Genomic DNA, 18615 nt, shown 5'->3' with positions numbered 1-18615 from the left:
TAATATATAGAGCTCTTTTCCTGAAATCCCTGTATAGTTCAAGTGGTTTAGCTTAAGTGGTTATTGCCTAAACCTGACCATTTTAACCCAAACAACATGGAAAGAACTGATGTATGCACTGCACACAATTTGAAAGTGTAAAGTCATGCTATTTGTGCGCAGATTTGATGAGACTGAGTTAGTCTTTCACACTAGAGATGAAGGTTCACATCCTGTGCAGTGGAGTGTATCCCACAATTCACTGCACTTTACTGTGCTCTATTAGCTGTATATAAACATAACTTGTAGGACACAGGGTTGAAAAAACAGGATCAAATTTACAAAACACCGGAATAACCTTTTAAAGACGAGAGGTTAGACTATAAAACTGTAGTATTTGTGTTAAAGTGGAGTAGTGTCATTATCTACAGAAAGTCACCTAGCTGTTCACACACATTTCCAGACCGACTTATTTGGCTTTTCGTCTGAAGGCATCACTCGTCCAACTGCTCCTCAGTATCTGTGAAGCTCACAGAGGAAAGATTTTATTTGAGCCTCTTCTCTCCTCCTTCTGTCATGTCTCACTTTTTCCTCTCTCTCTCCCCTGTTTCCAGGCCAGTCTTTTATTTTTTCTCCTCTCTGTTCTTCCAGGGTTGTGCTCAATGGCCCAGTTCTGCCTGAGACGCCCCAGCACATCTCCTTTTTCTGTCTTCTCCCTTTTCCCTTTCAGGCTTCTCTCTCTCTTGCTCTCTTTCTCAATGCTCTTCCTCCGTCTGTCTCTGTGTTTAACTTTTTCTCACTCTTCCTCCATCCCACCCCCTACCAAGAGACAGAAAGGGAAGCCATCTTAAAACGAGCACGGTACGTTTTGTTTCCTCTCAACGGGAGTGTCTCGATCTAAATCCATTTTTAAATTCCAGGAGGTGATTCATTGGAAAGATAAACTTATCATCTTGTGTCTGAGAACGAGGAAATCTCCACAGATTGTGTTTCTCTGGCCTCAATCTTCGGTATGAAAGGAGAAAAAATAAATAAAAACTTTTTGTGGCATTTTGCAAAACTTGTTCATTAAGACATCAGTCATAATATTCTGGTGATATCTAACATGTACTTTTACTTTTTTGATACTTTAAGTACATTTTTCTGATAATACATATGTACCTTTACTTTTTTGAATGTTGCATTTTTACTTTGTCTCCCACTGGTTATATACAGTACCACATCCTGTCAGTCCTGGAGACATTTATTCATTACGCTCTGGGCTTGCTCTTCTGAGGATTGCAGACCACTCCAGTACCCGTCTTAAATGTTGGGAGGCTGGAAATTGAACCAGAAACTCCCTGGTTGTTGGCCAATCTTTAGCTGTGACTGAAACAAACATTTTAGATAATAAGGTTTGTTGTTGCAGATGTTTCCTTACTCCACCAGAGCCTTTAGCCTTGTACAGACTGCCAGCCCAATTCTGTTTTTGAGACATCTGTATCCAAATTGATTTGTCTGCACAGCAAATCGGATCCAAACCACATTTGGAGGTGGTTCGAAATACGATTCCAACTGGATTTCTACTAGATGTGTCTTATTCCAGATGCTCTCTAAAACTGAGCACAATCCATGCTGCTACTAGCAAAGTACTGTCAGAGAATTCAGTTTTTTGGTGCTACGGAGAACAACACTGGCAGTTTGGACCCTCATTTCTTATGCTTCCATATTGAAAAGCTGTGTCACCAGTGTAGCTACGCCTACATTGTTACCACAGCAACCAATGCAGATAAGTCAGTGATGTCTGGACCAACAGATCCAATCAGATCACTTGCACATGACAGTTTGGACTGTCTATCCTAAAGTTCTGATTTGAGTAAGAAATCTGATTCGCTTGCAGTCTGAACAAAGTCTTAATATCATGCAACAAGGTTTAAGGTTTTGTGTAAAGCCAAATCAACCTACCTCAACGCAAACACGTCTGACAAAATTATTTGTGCAAAGTTATGTATTGTTGGTTTACGTTCCATTTTGTTTTTCTTCGTTTTATGACCAAACATGGCTGACAATATATTATCATCGTGTGAAAGGGAAGTGGGTTTACAGAGAACTATAAAGACTTAGACAGAGAAGACAGATGTGGAGGCTTTTAAATTGACTCTTGATGTCAATGTCAGGCAGTATGAGTTTATTTCAGTGTATGTGTGGGTATGTGTGTGTTTTTTTTTATGCTATTTAGCTATTTATTTAAGGTCACCTTGGCATGCTGGTGTCCCAGCAGCTCGTCCAACACTCAGAGCCAGGAGAGGAAGGAAAGCAGAAAGAAGACACACACATAGACACACACACACGCCTACTAGTACAGCGTCATGTATTTCAGCTTCAAACTGTTGACCTAGAAGCTTTGAACTATTCATAGATCATACTAAGAACAGGGCGACACTTGTTATTAAAAGTTTTAGGTTAATTTGATTTAACATTTTGGAGCCTAAATATGAACTCTCTGTCCTCGAGGTGCAACCTACAATGTACCACTTCATGTACAGTACAGTCTGATCCATATCGCTTTACAGTGTCACCTAAATATATATTTGGCAAGAATCAACCAGCATGACATATTATCATATAAAAGGTCATACCTGTTAGCAGACAGATGCCTATTTACACAACTAGTAGATACAGAGGAACATTTACAGTCATTTAAAGTCACATTTCTGGCCACCTGATGAAAGTAAGTTCATCGTTCACATTCAACATTCACTCTCCTTTTTAGCTTTGTTTTGGTCTACAGAGGGAAATATCTCTTTAGCTTTTAAATGCTCCATACCTTGCCATTTTATCCTTTGTTAAAGCATCATTATGCAATTATTTTACCTTAAAGTAACACCCTAAGAATCACTTTGATGGTAAACTGACTTGTAATAGGGGGAATGGCACCTCTTTTATTCAACCATATGATCCTGAACGCCCGTCATAATGCTATGTAACTCTGGTGAGCCGGCTCAAGCTGCAGGAATAAGGCCCAGCCAGTTCAAGAGAGGGCTTCGATCAAGTAATTGATAGTCTTCGCTTTCTGTTCATGAGCTGTTAGCTGTTTCCAGTGCACAACAGAATTTAAGCACCAGCATCCTGTACCTAATTACCACTTGTGACTGTAGAGACCACTGTTGCTCAGCAAACCCTACATTGTGTTACTTTAATATAAATGTATTGACCAGTGCAGCTTTACAGCATCATGAGCCAAAAAATGAAGAAATCACTATGGGAGATCTCTTCATTAATTTATTCTATCGGTGCTTGTCGTGGAAACATGTGGATAGCATTACTCAGTCCCTATATTAAGCACTTGGATTCTTTCTCCAACTTTAACCACAACTGCCACATCTGACCCTGACCCCCACCTTAAGAATAAAACCAGAATTTTAACCTTGAAATGAATGCTTAACTTGTGCTTTTTGTCCTCAGATGTATTATTGAGCTCATATATGTGACGCTGCGTCCAGTTTTCTTTTCCTCCAACGTGATGAATACAGAGCACACAGAGTCCTGAATGCAGGAGAACGGTTCACCTTCACCTGAAAAACTCTCTCTGTACATACTGTGAGACCTGCTGCTATCTGGAACAACCTCTCTATCTTTCTGTCATCCCTCCCTCTCTCTCTCTCCTTCTCTTTCGCTCTGGCCGGGAGTCAATCTCTCTTTTTTACTGCCAGCTGATAGCTGTGCATGACTGTCTGGATCTCTATTCATGCGTTCACTCCATCTATCACCTGCTGCTGCTTCTGTCACTCCTCTATCCTCCGGTCCCCTCTTCTTCTTCCTCCTCTCCTCTCTGCTGCTCTCTAAATGAAAACAGATAATATGCTGTGGCTTTTCATCTGCACATTGATACCTTTCAAGCCTTCTGCCTACGTGTCCTTATCCTTACATCAATCAGGTTTACTGTTTTTGCTCAAGGTCACCTCAGCACCAATGTAAATTGTCTGCTATGGCAATTGAAACTGTGACCTCCCAGTTGCAGCACAGTCTCTCTCTCTTACCATGAACTCTACCCACATGGTCGCAGGGTTTTTGAATATTTTCCTCATTCGGCACGACAGCCCCCATTTGCATAAACACCCTTTAGTAAGTTTTATCCCTAAAGCGTTCCGTAACAGTCCATGAAATTTGCACTATGAGCCGTTGCCATGGTAACCGGGGGGACTCAATTGCCCAAAATTACCATAAAACACTAATTAAAAAGCCCTGGCTAAGAGTACCATTTTGACAAGCTTTATGCAACACGGCTAAACCAGTCCCTCAGGTGAGGAAAATGGACTGGGAATGGAAATCGTTTTTAACACTCACTGTGTAAGGTTTTATAATTCTGTGGACTGAATGTAAACTTGAGTGTGGGTGCACAGTATGTGTAGTAAAATGTGTAAGACTAGGGTTTTCTGACATGCAAGATTTTGGATTTTGTATACCAGACTGTTTTCAGTGAATACAACACACTACATCTGTTTAATGGTATTTCTTAAACACCCTCTAATCTGTTCATGAAGGTCAAGCATCTGCATGTTGGGACCACTATAATTACAGGTGAATATCATTTGTTACCACTTGCCTGATGTTAACGAAACTGTAGAGTATGCAAATGTCATGGTTCCTAGTGTACCTTGGTTTTGGGACAATACAAGCAACATAAAAAATAAAATGCAGTTTAAATTATTCTGAAAAATGCAAACATTAACCAGTAGAAATAAACGGAAAATCTGATGTACTACATTTGCATTATTAACAGACAATATTTTTGTGTTGTTTCAACTTCATTACAGAACTATGCTCAAATAAAGCAACATTATATCAGAACTTGAGTCCTCAATAACTGAATATAATCAAAGGTCTATGGTGACAAACACTTATATTGTACCTTGGCTGTGAATCTGCCGCAAGTTGCTGATGGTGAACAGTGGGGAAAAGGACTTAAACTCAACAAAACTACCGACCTAGCATCACTTGATGCCCACTGCATACACTTGACACTTTAAACAGATAAAAGTAGCGGTAAAAGTACAGTTACCAGGATGCCAAATGTGATAAAACTGCTACATTTCCAGAGACCTGTATGACAGATAGAGATTGTACTATCTTTCTCTTGTAATGCTGAGCTCCCTCTGTTTTGATGTGATGGAGTTGCTGCTGTATTTATTGTAGTTTGTTTATTTAAGTTAGCTACCTACCTACCTCCAAGCCACCTAGCTGTCCTGGGGAACGTGCCATCTACATGCTGCTTCTACCTTCACTGGCCACAATTAGTCACATGTGGCAGTGGTAAGTCAGACACTGTAGAAATCCCAAAAAGTCAGTGGGCGTAAACCTGTGATGACGCACGTACAGATGCCATTGGTGTGTGGGCTTACTGTACGTGGAAAACAACGTGTGCAGGTGTTTTGATGCTCATCATACAGTATGCCACCGGTGTGTAGTGCCCCATTGGTCTTTCACTTGCTCTGGTGATGGACACAAATTAGATCTTTCCTCTTCTCTTTTCTTTTAATTCATCATGTAAAAGTGCCCTTAAAAAAGGGGATTTAAATGTTATGGGAGGAACCCTTGAGCTCTGGATTCTCATTTGTGTCCATCATACTAACGCTCCAAGATATGTGGACTGAACTAACTTGACTAGTATATTATAGCTACCATTCATCAACAGACAGAAATGTTTTGAGGTGACAATTGAAATTAAGAATTTATGTTCTGCATGTGCCAGGACAAATTATGGAGGTCTAGAGGTCCCAATCCCAGAGAAATGACTCCCATCCCATTCCATTCCTGTATTGATGATGTTACTTTATATGTCTTATAAACAGCAAACAGACTTTTACCACTGTCACGCTCGAATTTCAGGAACATCTTACAAGAAAATATGTGAATAGTTTATCTATATTAGACATTTCTATGTAAAACCTACTGTTTTTAGATTCCTGTCCCCTTTTTTTATCCCTTCTCAGTCACACGATGAACGGTGAAATTGACTCCCATCCTGCAGGAATCCCACAGGATTCCTGAAAAAATGTCAGCCCCTTGCTCGCACCACTGCACTGCAGGCACAAATAGATGCAACCTCACATCCCTTGTATGTAAAACCTATTATTTAAGCCGAGGGAGAGCTACAGTGAAAGGTCACAGGACAAAAGCAGCCGCTGCTAAACCACTTCAAAGACTTCAATGAAAACTGGGAGGTTGGAGAGACTATGCATGTTGCTGCAGATCATCATTATCATCATTTCCCCCTGTTATAATGATAATGGTCACCACATGACCACCATTCACCATCAGCTACTATCAGTACCAGCAGACACAGCTTGTTGGAGAGCACACAGACACCTTCCCTGTCTGGACACAGAGAGAGAGGGAGACAGGAGGAGAAGAGTCAGAGCGAGGAGGCAGCTCTGCGAGAATACACTAGTGCCCACTAGTCACGACACAAAAGCTGCTCTGGAAAAATGTTTTTAACACGATGCCATCGCCACAGCGACGTGGGCATCACAAGGCAAAATCAGGCCAGTCAGTCAAGGGTGAGACACTTCACTCCCACATACCTGGGCGCCATCGAACTTCACCATCACGATTCATGGGCGCTTGAAAGGAACATTCGCACACATCATTTATTGTTGCTGTTAGAAACTGTTTCAGACACTAATGAGGAATGAGGTGCAAGTTTTTGTTACCGAAGGAACATTTAACTTTAACTCTGAATCTTCACACTTAAGTTGCAAATGTTCTCGTATACAAAAAGGAACAATACGTCATTGCCACAAAACACGCTGTGGGACTGCACACAGTCTGTACTTGCTATTTGTCACTCCCCCACCCCCCTACCTCTCGCTGTCTCTCTGTCTTTCTAGCTCCAATGATTTAAAACCAACTTCCTTATCTGTGGGTTAGACTTCTAAAACAGCCACCTTCAAAATAACATGCCAGTGTGGGCGAATGTGTATAGCTTTATATATGTAATCTAAGATTGATCCTGCCTTTACATCTCTACAACAATGTTATGCAGGGATGCTCTTTGTCACATATCATTACATTTATCAAGGCAGAGACATGTTTAGTCAAAAACACTTACTGTCAATCAGTCTTCTGTCTACATGTGCAAATAAATGCCACCTTCATCCTGTCATTCATCACCCAGATAAATGCAACAACTGAATTGTTTTCCTGCCTGTTTTCCTGCCTGCATTCATTTGGATTGTCCATAATTCCTGTCAGATATTCGAGCTGTTAAAAGACATACACTCAGTTGCCATTTCATTAGATATAGTATATCCATCCATCTTCCATCCAATCAGTGTTGTATTGTACAAATGGATAATTTCAATCATAGTTTGCAGTGCACAAATGTGAAAACCAGCAGAAAATCAAATGTAATTGTGCTAATATCAGAAAATATTATATCACAAGATGAATATGAGGTGTTGTGTACGATAATTAATGGGATAGGAAAGAGGAAAAAAACACTGTTCTGTGGCTCTTTCCTGTGAAATACTGGTTTCTCACGTGAAACATTTAAGGAAGTTTTGTGGGGAAACTAGTTCTTTACCTGTACAGCCTCTAAAGGGTTGTGATTGGATACTTCTTAAATTTTTAAGAGGCTATACACAAAAAAGTTGAGTTATAGGGGTTAAGTGGGTTATGGTTATACCCCAAAACAAGATAAAAAAAAAAAAAAAAACATTACTGTAAAGGATGCATAATGTTTAAATGCATGAGACCACTCAATTCTCAACATCTAGTGTATCTAGTGCCCTGCAGACTGTATGTTTAAGGCAGCGGAACAGGCTGCCATGCTACAGATGCCATACAGGCAGTCGTATGGACACCTATAGAGCCCATAAGACGTGTGGGAGCTGGCCTACATAAATGCATATACTCCACACTACACACAGAAAGAGGGAGAGACACTCAATAAGAGGGAGAGAGAGAGAGAGAAGGAGAAGGCAAGAAAGAGTGGGAGAAGGAGGGAGTCAATGATGCATTCAGCACCCAAGATGAGATTCACACATATGATTGTCTTTCTATACTTGCGAGGACCCTCAATGACGTAATGCATAATGCAACATAACCCTAACCTAAACCAAATTCTAATTGTAACCTTAAAACTAACAATCTGTCCCTATAGTGGTTGAGTGCCTACTTGCGTGACTTATCTCTCGTAATTGCTACAGTGCTCATGTGCCTGTAATGACTGCAAGAGTGTGGAAGTTTATCAGAGCTCACTCGGACAGACTTGGGTTAATAAGGCGATCATGTCATGCCTGCAAATACAAATACTCTACGTGTAAATGGCAGAATTCAGCACAGATGATTTAGTGGAACAAATAATTATCAACCATACAGTTACTACCAGTTACAATCAGATGAAAATTACACACATTCAGGAGATGAGAGGAGTGATAAAAATGAATAAAGACATTAAATCAAGTTATCTAGAAGCACAGATATTGTATATAAAAGAGGCACAACATTACATTTCTTTGAATGGTTAATAAAATAAATTGAACATACTTTTTCAAAACCCTTAATAACAGGACATTATATTTAATATTCATCTTTATGTAGTTGGATATGTGATTATTCTCATCAGTCTCATTAAGAAGAATAAATTGTTAATAGATGCTCTGCCATAATCTGTAATTGGATATGAATGATAATGTTCATGCTGAATCCAACATGTCATCACCTTCATGTTGGTCCAGCTTGTAGGTGCACCAACCACTGGACTGGTGTGTCACAGCAGTCCTGAATATCGCCTCAATGCAGAATTAGAAGAAACGTGCATTAAACTTAAGTTAAGTCAACCCTGTCTCCAACAACAATTACAACAAATATGTTTTGTAGGAAACCTAATTGTGACTGGATTATGTTCTCTATTAAAGTTATGAGCATATGTTGTTAATTTACATACTTGTCAAGTGACAAAGATGTTGATGCTGAACATACAAGTGGAATATTCACAGACAACGTTTTCTGCCAAAATATCCTATCTTGCAGTACAATGTCCACTTGTAGTGACTGTACCAATTAAATTGTTACCACCGTGCAACTGATAAATGGTTATGTGTACTGTGTGTTGGCAGTTTTTTGACATGATACTCTCTTTACTATCTGTAGGCACTTAAGTGTTTGTATTGGGACAGAGCCTAAGTCTTAACTCTCAAACAGTCTTCTGAAGAAGTGAGGACCAGCGAAAATGTCCTTACAGTGAAGAAATGTCCTCGCTATGATGGTTTAAAGCTGAAATTGGCCCTCACAAAGATAGCAAGATGAGCCCCCATACACACACAAAGTGATCAGAGGAAAAGATTTCCAGAGCTGGAGGTCCAACAGTGTTGAGATGGGAAAATTCATAGTCAGCAGTCCTCTTTCTCTCCCTCTATCACACACACGCACAGTTCATAGAGTCACATGCAGCTCCACACACTCAGTACACTCATACATATGCATGGATGAACACTCACTAGAGTCTAGAGTGACTATACTCTGCACACACACACACACACACACACACACACACACACAGAGGTCTGAGGTCACCCCTCAGTCACGTGTGGTGAAGTGGTCTATTAACATTCTCCACACATTGGTGCCTACAGTGAGCCTGAGGACTTTACTCAAACGTAAAGAAAAACACTGTCAAACAAAATTACCATACCACGTCTCATCACAGAGATGAACTCATGAATGGAAAAAAAACATTCAACAGAGCATCATCCAGATACTGTGCACTAAGAGAAAATAAAAGTATGTCGCTTCTTACATAGAATGCTGTTTATATCATTGTTTGTGATGTTGTAATAAATGAGTGTTTGACATGTCTACGCTTACCAACAAAGTCAAAGAACAGTAAGTGGTGCCAAAAATATCATGTATCATCTTAAAGCATGATCTGTTTTAGTCTAATTTAAAAGTTAAAACACAAAAATAGACCTTTTAGACATTTTGACTTGTCATAGCATGAAGAGCACAGGTGGGACTGTGACTTAAATGACTTAAATGATTATTCATATTATTAGTCACACCTGCGCATTTCCTGTTATAGAGACATTTTAAAGTGTCTGCCATCAAGAAGGTCTATTATTACTGTTTGCTTTTGGGTGAGACATTTATTCTTCCTTTTTTTCAGGAGGTAATGACGTGGTTTTAAATGACAGGAGGGATTTTTACAAGTGTGGTGGTGGGAAGCAACTGTATTTCTTTGTACTACCATTTTATGCTACTTTATACTTCTACTCCATTACATTTATTTGATAACTTTAGTTACTGTGCAGATTCATAATAACCTGTTATCAGACACCCTCACATTTGTGCACAAGCCAGAAAAAAATTTGCCCAAAATAAGAAGGTTACTGTTTTTCAACTCTGAAGGCAACACTTTGCAACCAAAAAGTCGGAGTGAGTATAGGAGACACTGAACCGAAGTTACAGAGGCACAAACATGGCAGGAAATTTTCTTGCATCACATGTTTCATTTTGGCATGAAAAAGGAGTATAAGGCCTGCAGTACTACCATCTGTGCAAAAAACACTACAGTCAGAGTCATAACTCTATACCAATTCTGTGTCAACAGCTGTTGGGAATCCTAAAATGCTTTGCACAGATAGAATCAGGAGACCTAGAGCTTCCAGACAATGGATAATTTGTCAAGGTTGTCTGAAGACTGAGTCCAGCAGAGACTAAAAGTCACCTAAAATAGTGCTACCAAGGCCGAAGCATCCCACAGATGGGACAGTATATTTCAATAAAAAAATCTATATGCTGTTTATCAATATATAAGCTTTACCACCCCCACCTATAAGTTATGTACACATTAACGCATCAGTAATTATAATCCAATCATGTAATGCACTTTATTCTTAAACAGGACATTCTGTTGAGTTGAATTGAGTTGAGTTGTATTATCCTTTTGACTTTCCTTGCTGTAAAAGCATTCATTACTAACTGCTGCTAAGGAGAGGAGAGCAGAAATGTCTTTCCTGTGAACCTAAAAAGAAGGGGCTTCATGCCAAGTCTCCATTTCTTCTCTTGGTCCTGGTGAGAGCAGCTCATATCTGGCAAAGTACATGACCCCGCTGCTCCCTGTCATATACAGCGTGGTGGTGTAAATACAAGTCAGTGTTTGCCAAATCTATGCATTAAACTTAAAGTATAAGTCTGGTAAAGTGAACAAATCCCATGAAAATACTAAAACTAATCAATCACACTAATATTGTTTTCTGTAGCCTACACTTGATATAGCTTATTTCTCTGTGGCAGTCTCCTCCATTGTTATCTAAAACACATCAGTGATCCACACCTGCTGCCAGAAATACTCACAAGTGCACCATGACTGCAACTGTAAACAGTCCCAGATGAGTAACATTTAACAATATATCTGTGTCTAGTTTATAAACACTTATGAATGAATGAGTTGGGACAGTGTTGAGTGTAATAAAAATATATATGGAAGAACCTAAACATATAAACATTAAGATATGGTGATGGGAGAGAAAAAAACGTCTCATTGAGATGATAAAACGCCAAAAAGCAGCAAACCCGAGTGAACACCGAGAAGAGCCATCTTTCAGTCTCTTCCAGCCTGATAGCCAGTGACAGCTGAGCTGAGAGACAGAGCAGGACAGCAGGCAGATGCTGTAGACTTAGAAAGATTACTCTCTCAACTTCTCGCCCATTCTTCTTCCCTGCCTTTTAGTCTCTCTGTTCACTCGGCTGCTCTGCTTTTTAAAGTTTCTCTGCTGACATGGGTCACAATTATAGCAAAATGATCAAGACAACTGTGGATCACATGCTCATCGCAGTCACACGTGTCTGTTTTTATTTTCTGCTTTTCATCCATCTCGTCTTTGTTCTTTCATACTGTAAATGGAGGTTGTGGTTATTTTTACTACACTGACATGCTCATTGTTATTAGACTCAATAGGTTTAAATTACCTCCATGTTAAATGCTGCGAGTCTGAAAGGGATGAAAGGATTTTAAAGACTCTAACAGAGGCCTCAGGGTCCCTCTCTGCCTCCCTCTTACTCACATTCAAACATCCCGATGTACAGTCGGGAGTCTAATGAAGGGCTCAGACCAGAGGATGCCCGGGCCTTTGTCCCATTAAGAGGAGACTGGGTCGCCCACAGCAACACGTGGACCCAGCACAGGATGCAGACAGACTCGCCTCCTCCTCCCCCTCCTGTCTCCTGGGAGACTGTCACACTTTACATCCCCTCTCCAGGAATTACTGGATCAGCGCTAGTACTGACTTTTTACATCATTTAAAGCATCTGTAGGAGGTATAAAACATAATGGACTAAGGCCAGTGGTGAGGGAAGTATACAGATCCTGTATTTTAGTAAAAGTACTATACCACACTATAATAGCGCTCAGTTATAAGCAAAGGGCATAGTAAAAGTACTTAAGCATAATCAGGAAAATCTACTTGAAGCATTAAAAGCTTGCAATGCTATGATTAATCTGTTGATTATTTTCTAAATTAATAAACTGATTGTTGGATTGGGTGATGACTTCAACCATTATCAAAGAATTTGCTGATTAATTTTTAGTTACTGATTAATCGACTACTCGTTTCAGCTCTACTTGTACATACAATAAATTCGATTTTATAAAAAAATCAATAAAAATTAGTGAAGTAATTAAGTACTGATTACTGATTATGGCAATATTTTTGACACAGTACCAACTTCTAATGAAGTGATGCCTCATTCTCTCTTTACTAATGTTATGTTCTTCTACTGTAACTTCTTCTCTACAGCCAAAATAAAAGTTAAATACTGATGATGACTGGTCTACCAGCTGCTCACAACAACAACTCTGAATAATTCCAACACTGTAAACATAGAACAAACTAAATTAAAGTTGGTACCGTTTTTGATTTTCCTACAAAAGTTCTCAAACTTAGTATTTTTTGTGCATGGAAAATTTATTAAATCTGAAAAGTGAACAGATGTATTTTATGATGGACTGACTTTTCAAGCATTTCAGTCAGGTTACTGTCTCCAAAATAAAATACACTTTCTCACTGCAACAAAAAGAGCCTAAGTCTAAGTCTGTTTTACACGGTTTAGAATCACTCTCACATCTCTCAGTTCTTTTAAGAGCCAACTTCAAAAGGAGTTATTTTTGTGACTTAATTTGCCATCTATTGTTGAGCTTGTGGTTTTTGTTGGACAGAAACCTAGAATAAGTAAACTACTATTAATCAAAGCTGAGTGATGTGCCCTGGAAATGACATATGAAAGAAAAGAGGACATTGCTCATGTCTCAGTAAGGTGCCATTCAAGTCAGAAAACTGCTACAAGTTTGGTCTTAAACTCAAACGTCCTGCATCTACCAACAATATTATTGCTGTTTTTACACACACAGCTGGTCTAAACTCAAATACTGAAGTTACTGAATAAAAGCTGTATGCAAGTCCAAGTGTGACAAATACTTTGATTCAAAAAAGTTGGGCAACATGTGGAAAGAATGAGGTGTCGTGTTTTGTTGGTCATTATTTGTGTTGTGGATTTCTGTGCATCATGTCAATTCAAATTACTTCCTGTCACTCTACACTGTAACACATCCAACAACAAAAAATGCTATACAAAGTCTGTGACAAGATATACTGTATCTGAGCAGAACCTTCATGTTGGGGTTGGGTTGATTCATTTGTAATTGGTTTCAGTAGATTTCTAAAACTGAATATTCAACTGAGTTTTTAAAATATGTCTTTAACTAATTCACATATAATCATTTACTCCATTTCTGTATACAGTACATACAATACATACTGACAACAAAACATAACTGAGTGCCTTACTTAGACTGATATGATGACTTGACATCTCTCTTAATTGTTGTGTATTATTGTATTAATTTTGTGAATTAAAATTATAGTCACTGGTTGAAAGAACCACCAGGTTGTAACTGTGCAAGCAGGAAATATGGAGATAACACAGAAGCAAACAAACTACACACTCACACACACAAACCTAGCAAATTCAGCAGAAACACAGGGTCACACCGTATGACACATTGGACAAGTGTGAAAGACTTAACTATCCAGTCACACACGCACACTGAGCCTACTGTACAGTGTGAAGCACCTTGCTACAATCCTGCCAAGTTGTTCAACAACTGCATGGGCCCCTATGTTTTTTTCCCCAAACTGTTAATGTGTTCATTATCACAATACAAGTACAAGCACAGCCACTTTATTAACAGCTGCTGCTTTAATTTCGTATGTTAACCAGTCGTAAGGCACATATATGGCCTAGATAGCCGCATCACCTCAGAGCATGCTCCAAACTTGGCACATCCCAGCCACAATATCCTGACATGACTTTGTCCTTGTCAGTGACAGGTCATCCTCTTTAGTGTTCTTGTTGCTGTCACAATGGATGAAGAGAGACTTTTTGTTGAGACAGGGAATACCAGAAGCTCCACGACCTGTCTCCTCACTGTATCACAAGAAAAGATGCTGCCTGGTGAGCCACAGCTGTGCATCCTGAAGCCAGAGGAATCACATAACACTGCTGCAATAGGGCATTTTGCACTTTAGGGTAAAATTCTGGCAACTACCGAAAACAATGGAAGTATGTTTCAGCAGTAATAATGACAAAGACAAAAGGAGACTGGCTCAGGCTTCTTAAAAGACTGATTTCATTTCTGCAGAATATTTTATCAGAGATAGATAGGGCTGCAACTAGTGATCATTTTCAGTATCGATTCTGATCTGTTGATTTCTTTAAATCAAAAGATTAATCATTAAACTATAAAATGTTTCAGGACCCAGGGTGACATTTTCAAATGTCTTGTTTTATCTGACCAGCAAAAAAATAACAAAACATCCAACAACATCAATAAGATTTTTTTTTTTTTTTTTTTTTTTAAAGCAAGCACTTCTGTAATTTATTTCCTTCTGACTGATGCTCAGTTTCTGTCCATCTATAATGAAGTCCACCCATTAGTTTTTGTGTCTGGACAAGTTGTTCTCTTCCTACAACAGTACACAGTTGGAGTACTAAGACTGCCTCATGCACGCAAAATCGAAATCATTCTTTTTAAAGGAATATATAATTTATTTTAAAGTGACCCTCAAAAGCAAAAACCACCAACATGAATATTGAATAAAGTTCAATATTTCCCACCAACTTTCATTTCCCTCTCAGACTGTACAGAAAACGGGTCCACAATCTGCAATTCGAGCCAAAAGAATTATGTCACCCTGGAGAGAACAATGTGCATGATGCAACCATGGCAACACTGTCACTGAGACTGGAGAAGGGACAGAACGGATGCTCCCATATGAATCTGTACTCACAGTGAAGGGAGAAAAAAAGAATTAAAATCACATTAAACCAGTTAAATGAACAAAACGGATGAGATAAATTTATCCTCTCAGAGACTAGTTTGGAACAGTTTCATGCAGCCTGTGTGAACCTACAGTACAGAACGTGCCGTGACAAAGAGGATAAGGTTTCTGTCTGTTCCTCCCTCCTCCCTCCTCCTCTACTCTCTCTCTCGGCTCTTCTCTGCTTCTCTTAAAATCCTGCAAAGGCGCCCTTACATGGATTTGTTTTAAGAAAATGCAACAAAACTGTAGTCTGTGCAGTTTGTGCTTTAATGTAGGCACTGCTTAAAGTCAAACTCCATCCAGAATCAAAATTGTTGTGTTTTGCCTGACAAAACAGTCCAAAACCCAAACATATTTAGTTTGTAATGATATAAAACAAAACTGTCATAATGGAGAAGCTGGAATCACAGATGTGGTCTACCAGCTGCTCTCTCGCTTCTCGCATTTTTGCTTAAGAAATGAGCAAGAACTGAATAACTGACTACTTGCAAATTCATTCTTGTGTTAATCAGAAGCTTAGTCCTGCAACATGATTTCCTTCTCTGCTTCCCATCTATAAGATCAGGCTAAATACCCTGCTTTCATACTGACCTATTGCCTCCTTTGAATACAAGCAGTAGTAATTTTAATCACATTCCAGCAAAAATATGACTATTATAAATAGATTCATTAAATTCAACTGGACTCTTCAAAATCTTCTTCAGCATCATCCCCACCATCACCACCTCTGACAATGCCAACATATCACAATCACAGCAACTGTAATCATCATCATCATCATCCTCGATAATACCACAATTCATTCTCCTCATCATAATACACACTGCAGATGTACTGGTATCTCTGTCCCCCCTTCCCTCACTGGGTCTCTTTCCCTTGGCCCATCACCATGACGATGGGAGCCGGTTCCATGGATACAGTCACTAAGCAACCAGCAGCATCAGCAGCAGCAACAGCGGCAGCAGCAGTAACAGCAGTGTCCTGTCAGAGCTGTAGCGGAGCAGCACACAGAGAGAGCCCAAGCCAGCCCTTCCTCCTCTCACTGCATGCAAGTTTGTTCTCTGAAGAGGAAATGTTAATGCATTTATCGTGTCTTGGATCTGAAGCCTCTTACATTACACTCAACACAGCGGGTGCTTAATTTAGACTGACATTAAAGGACTTACATGACTCTGTGCGTCTATAGTTAGACTAAAATGGAAAGTATATGGGTAAAATGGAAAACAGATGATGACAGGGTTGTATATATTTGGTTAAAGACTGATGCAGCTGTGGAAATACATATATATCTGCATTATTATTACATTCACCACTACTGTTGCCTCAAATATAGACTTTCTTTCTCAATTTCTGCATGTCTTAATCTCTCATAAAAGGGAACCACCAAATACCAAAAAATGAAGCACCAACCACACAGTACAACAATAAATTATAATGAACTACTCCATTACAATTGCAGATAACAATTATTTTCATCATCAGTTAATCTGCTGACTAGTTTCTCAATTAATAGTTGTTTCATTTGGTTTGTAAAATGTCATATAAAATACTGAAAAAATCCATCAGAGTTTGTGTCATCTGACCAACAGTACAAAACCCAAAGATATGCAGTTCACTACAACATAAGCAGCAAATTCTCAGATTTGAGAAGCCTGAAAATTATTACTTCAACAATTAATGGATTATCAGAAGAGTTGCTGATTAATTTTCTGTAGATCAGTTAATCAATTAATGGACTAACCTAACTGCTACTAACAACTGGCAGAACAACTTCCTAAAGATACCTTGGTCCAATACCAAGTTCTCCATTACGAGGAAAATACTGCATTCAAAATTTTACTGAAGTTCATAAGTCCCTAAGTATTTTGAGCTTAGAAAATGCATTGGAGGAAAATGCATAATATTTCCCTTAAAATGGAGCATTAAGTGGAAATACTCGAAGGGGCTATTTGGTTTTTTGCCTGGAGTGGGTGTTGATGATGGTCACTTGTCACTTGCATTTACAATACAGGAGGTTAGAATACGCCCTCTGAGCTGCGCTACTTCTTCAGGGCAGACTGGATGCTACCGTAAGTTGCTATCAGAAAGGGACAAGAGGGGCCAGGGCTAGCTGGTTAGTATGCTTACTTCAGCAAAAGACAAGAAGTGATCGAACTAGATGCAAAAAAATGCTGTTGGTTTCCACAATTGGAGACAGCTCTTGGCGAGTAAAGGAATGAAGTTTGATGCTGAACTTGCAACATTTTTTCTCAACTGTTAAGTAAACAGCTGTTAATGCGAACACTGGCTATGTAGCGATAGCAAAACTAACATATAGCACCTCTAAATAAAGCGTGTAGCATGTGCATGTAGCTCAGAAAGTACTTGAGTGAAGGTACTTGGTTACATGCTACCACTGCCACTGAAACACATTTCTATCAGGTAATCTAATACTTATTTTAATGCTGGTGGAAAATACAGTCTCAGCAGTCACTTTAGAGAATCCAAAAAGTAACTCGTGACTCTGCTATGTCTATAAACAGGAAGACAAAGACATACATTATAGAGAGATCACAAAGCATATACAGCATCTTGGAAATGATGCAGATTATTCTCCAATTAGATGCAGTATATTATACACATTATATCCAGGACAACTCTGCCCTATGTGGCCAAAGAGAGAGACCAATACTGAACACACATAATGGCCAGTTTGCAAAATGATACAAAATGAGGCTATTAGTAACAACTGCAAAGCCCTGATGAAAAGAAAATAATATTAATACAACCCATCTTAGGAGCAGCACAAACTGAGAAGCTTTGAAATATGTTGCATTGAAGATTGTAATTAAATATTCCCTTTGATTAGAAGAAGCCCTTTTTTGCATGTTGCTTTAGTGCTCTGCAAGTCATAAAGGCATGGCTTACCATACAGTTCAGTGGGAAGACTGTACATGCAATCATAGCACATAACTAGGAAAAATTATGATGCAGAAAATAAAACACCTTAACCGTGTGCAGATGTGTAACAGCAGCAATAAACCATTTAGGCGGATGGTTAACAAGCCTTTGTCATTACAAGCCTGCAACAAGCATGACAGACTGATATGGCTAAATAATGGGCAAGATAGGCTAATAAGCTACAATACCTCAGGCTGGTCGATTTAACAGGTGTGTGTGTGTGTGTGTGTGTGAGAGAGAGAATGTGTTATATGTGTATCATGGCAGAAATGCTGGGGGCTACATGTCAAGGTAGGAGGGTATGTGACACTGCATCATATATCATCCCCACACA

The 18615-nt window shown here is 39.2% G+C and overlaps 1 protein-coding gene across 10 annotated transcripts in view; it reads right to left on the bottom strand.

Annotated features, from left to right (window-relative positions):
- Positions 1 to 18615, bottom strand: part of lrrc7 (leucine rich repeat containing 7) — a 112982-nt gene that overhangs the window by 50968 nt on the left and 43399 nt on the right. The window lies entirely within an intron of this gene.

This window comes from Lates calcarifer, linkage group LG17 (genome assembly GCF_001640805.2).
Source record: "Lates calcarifer isolate ASB-BC8 linkage group LG17, TLL_Latcal_v3, whole genome shotgun sequence".
Classification (NCBI taxonomy): domain Eukaryota; kingdom Metazoa; phylum Chordata; class Actinopteri; family Centropomidae; genus Lates; species Lates calcarifer.
Note: the sequence above shows the minus strand (reverse complement) of the source record. Positions and strands in the feature narration are given on the sequence as shown.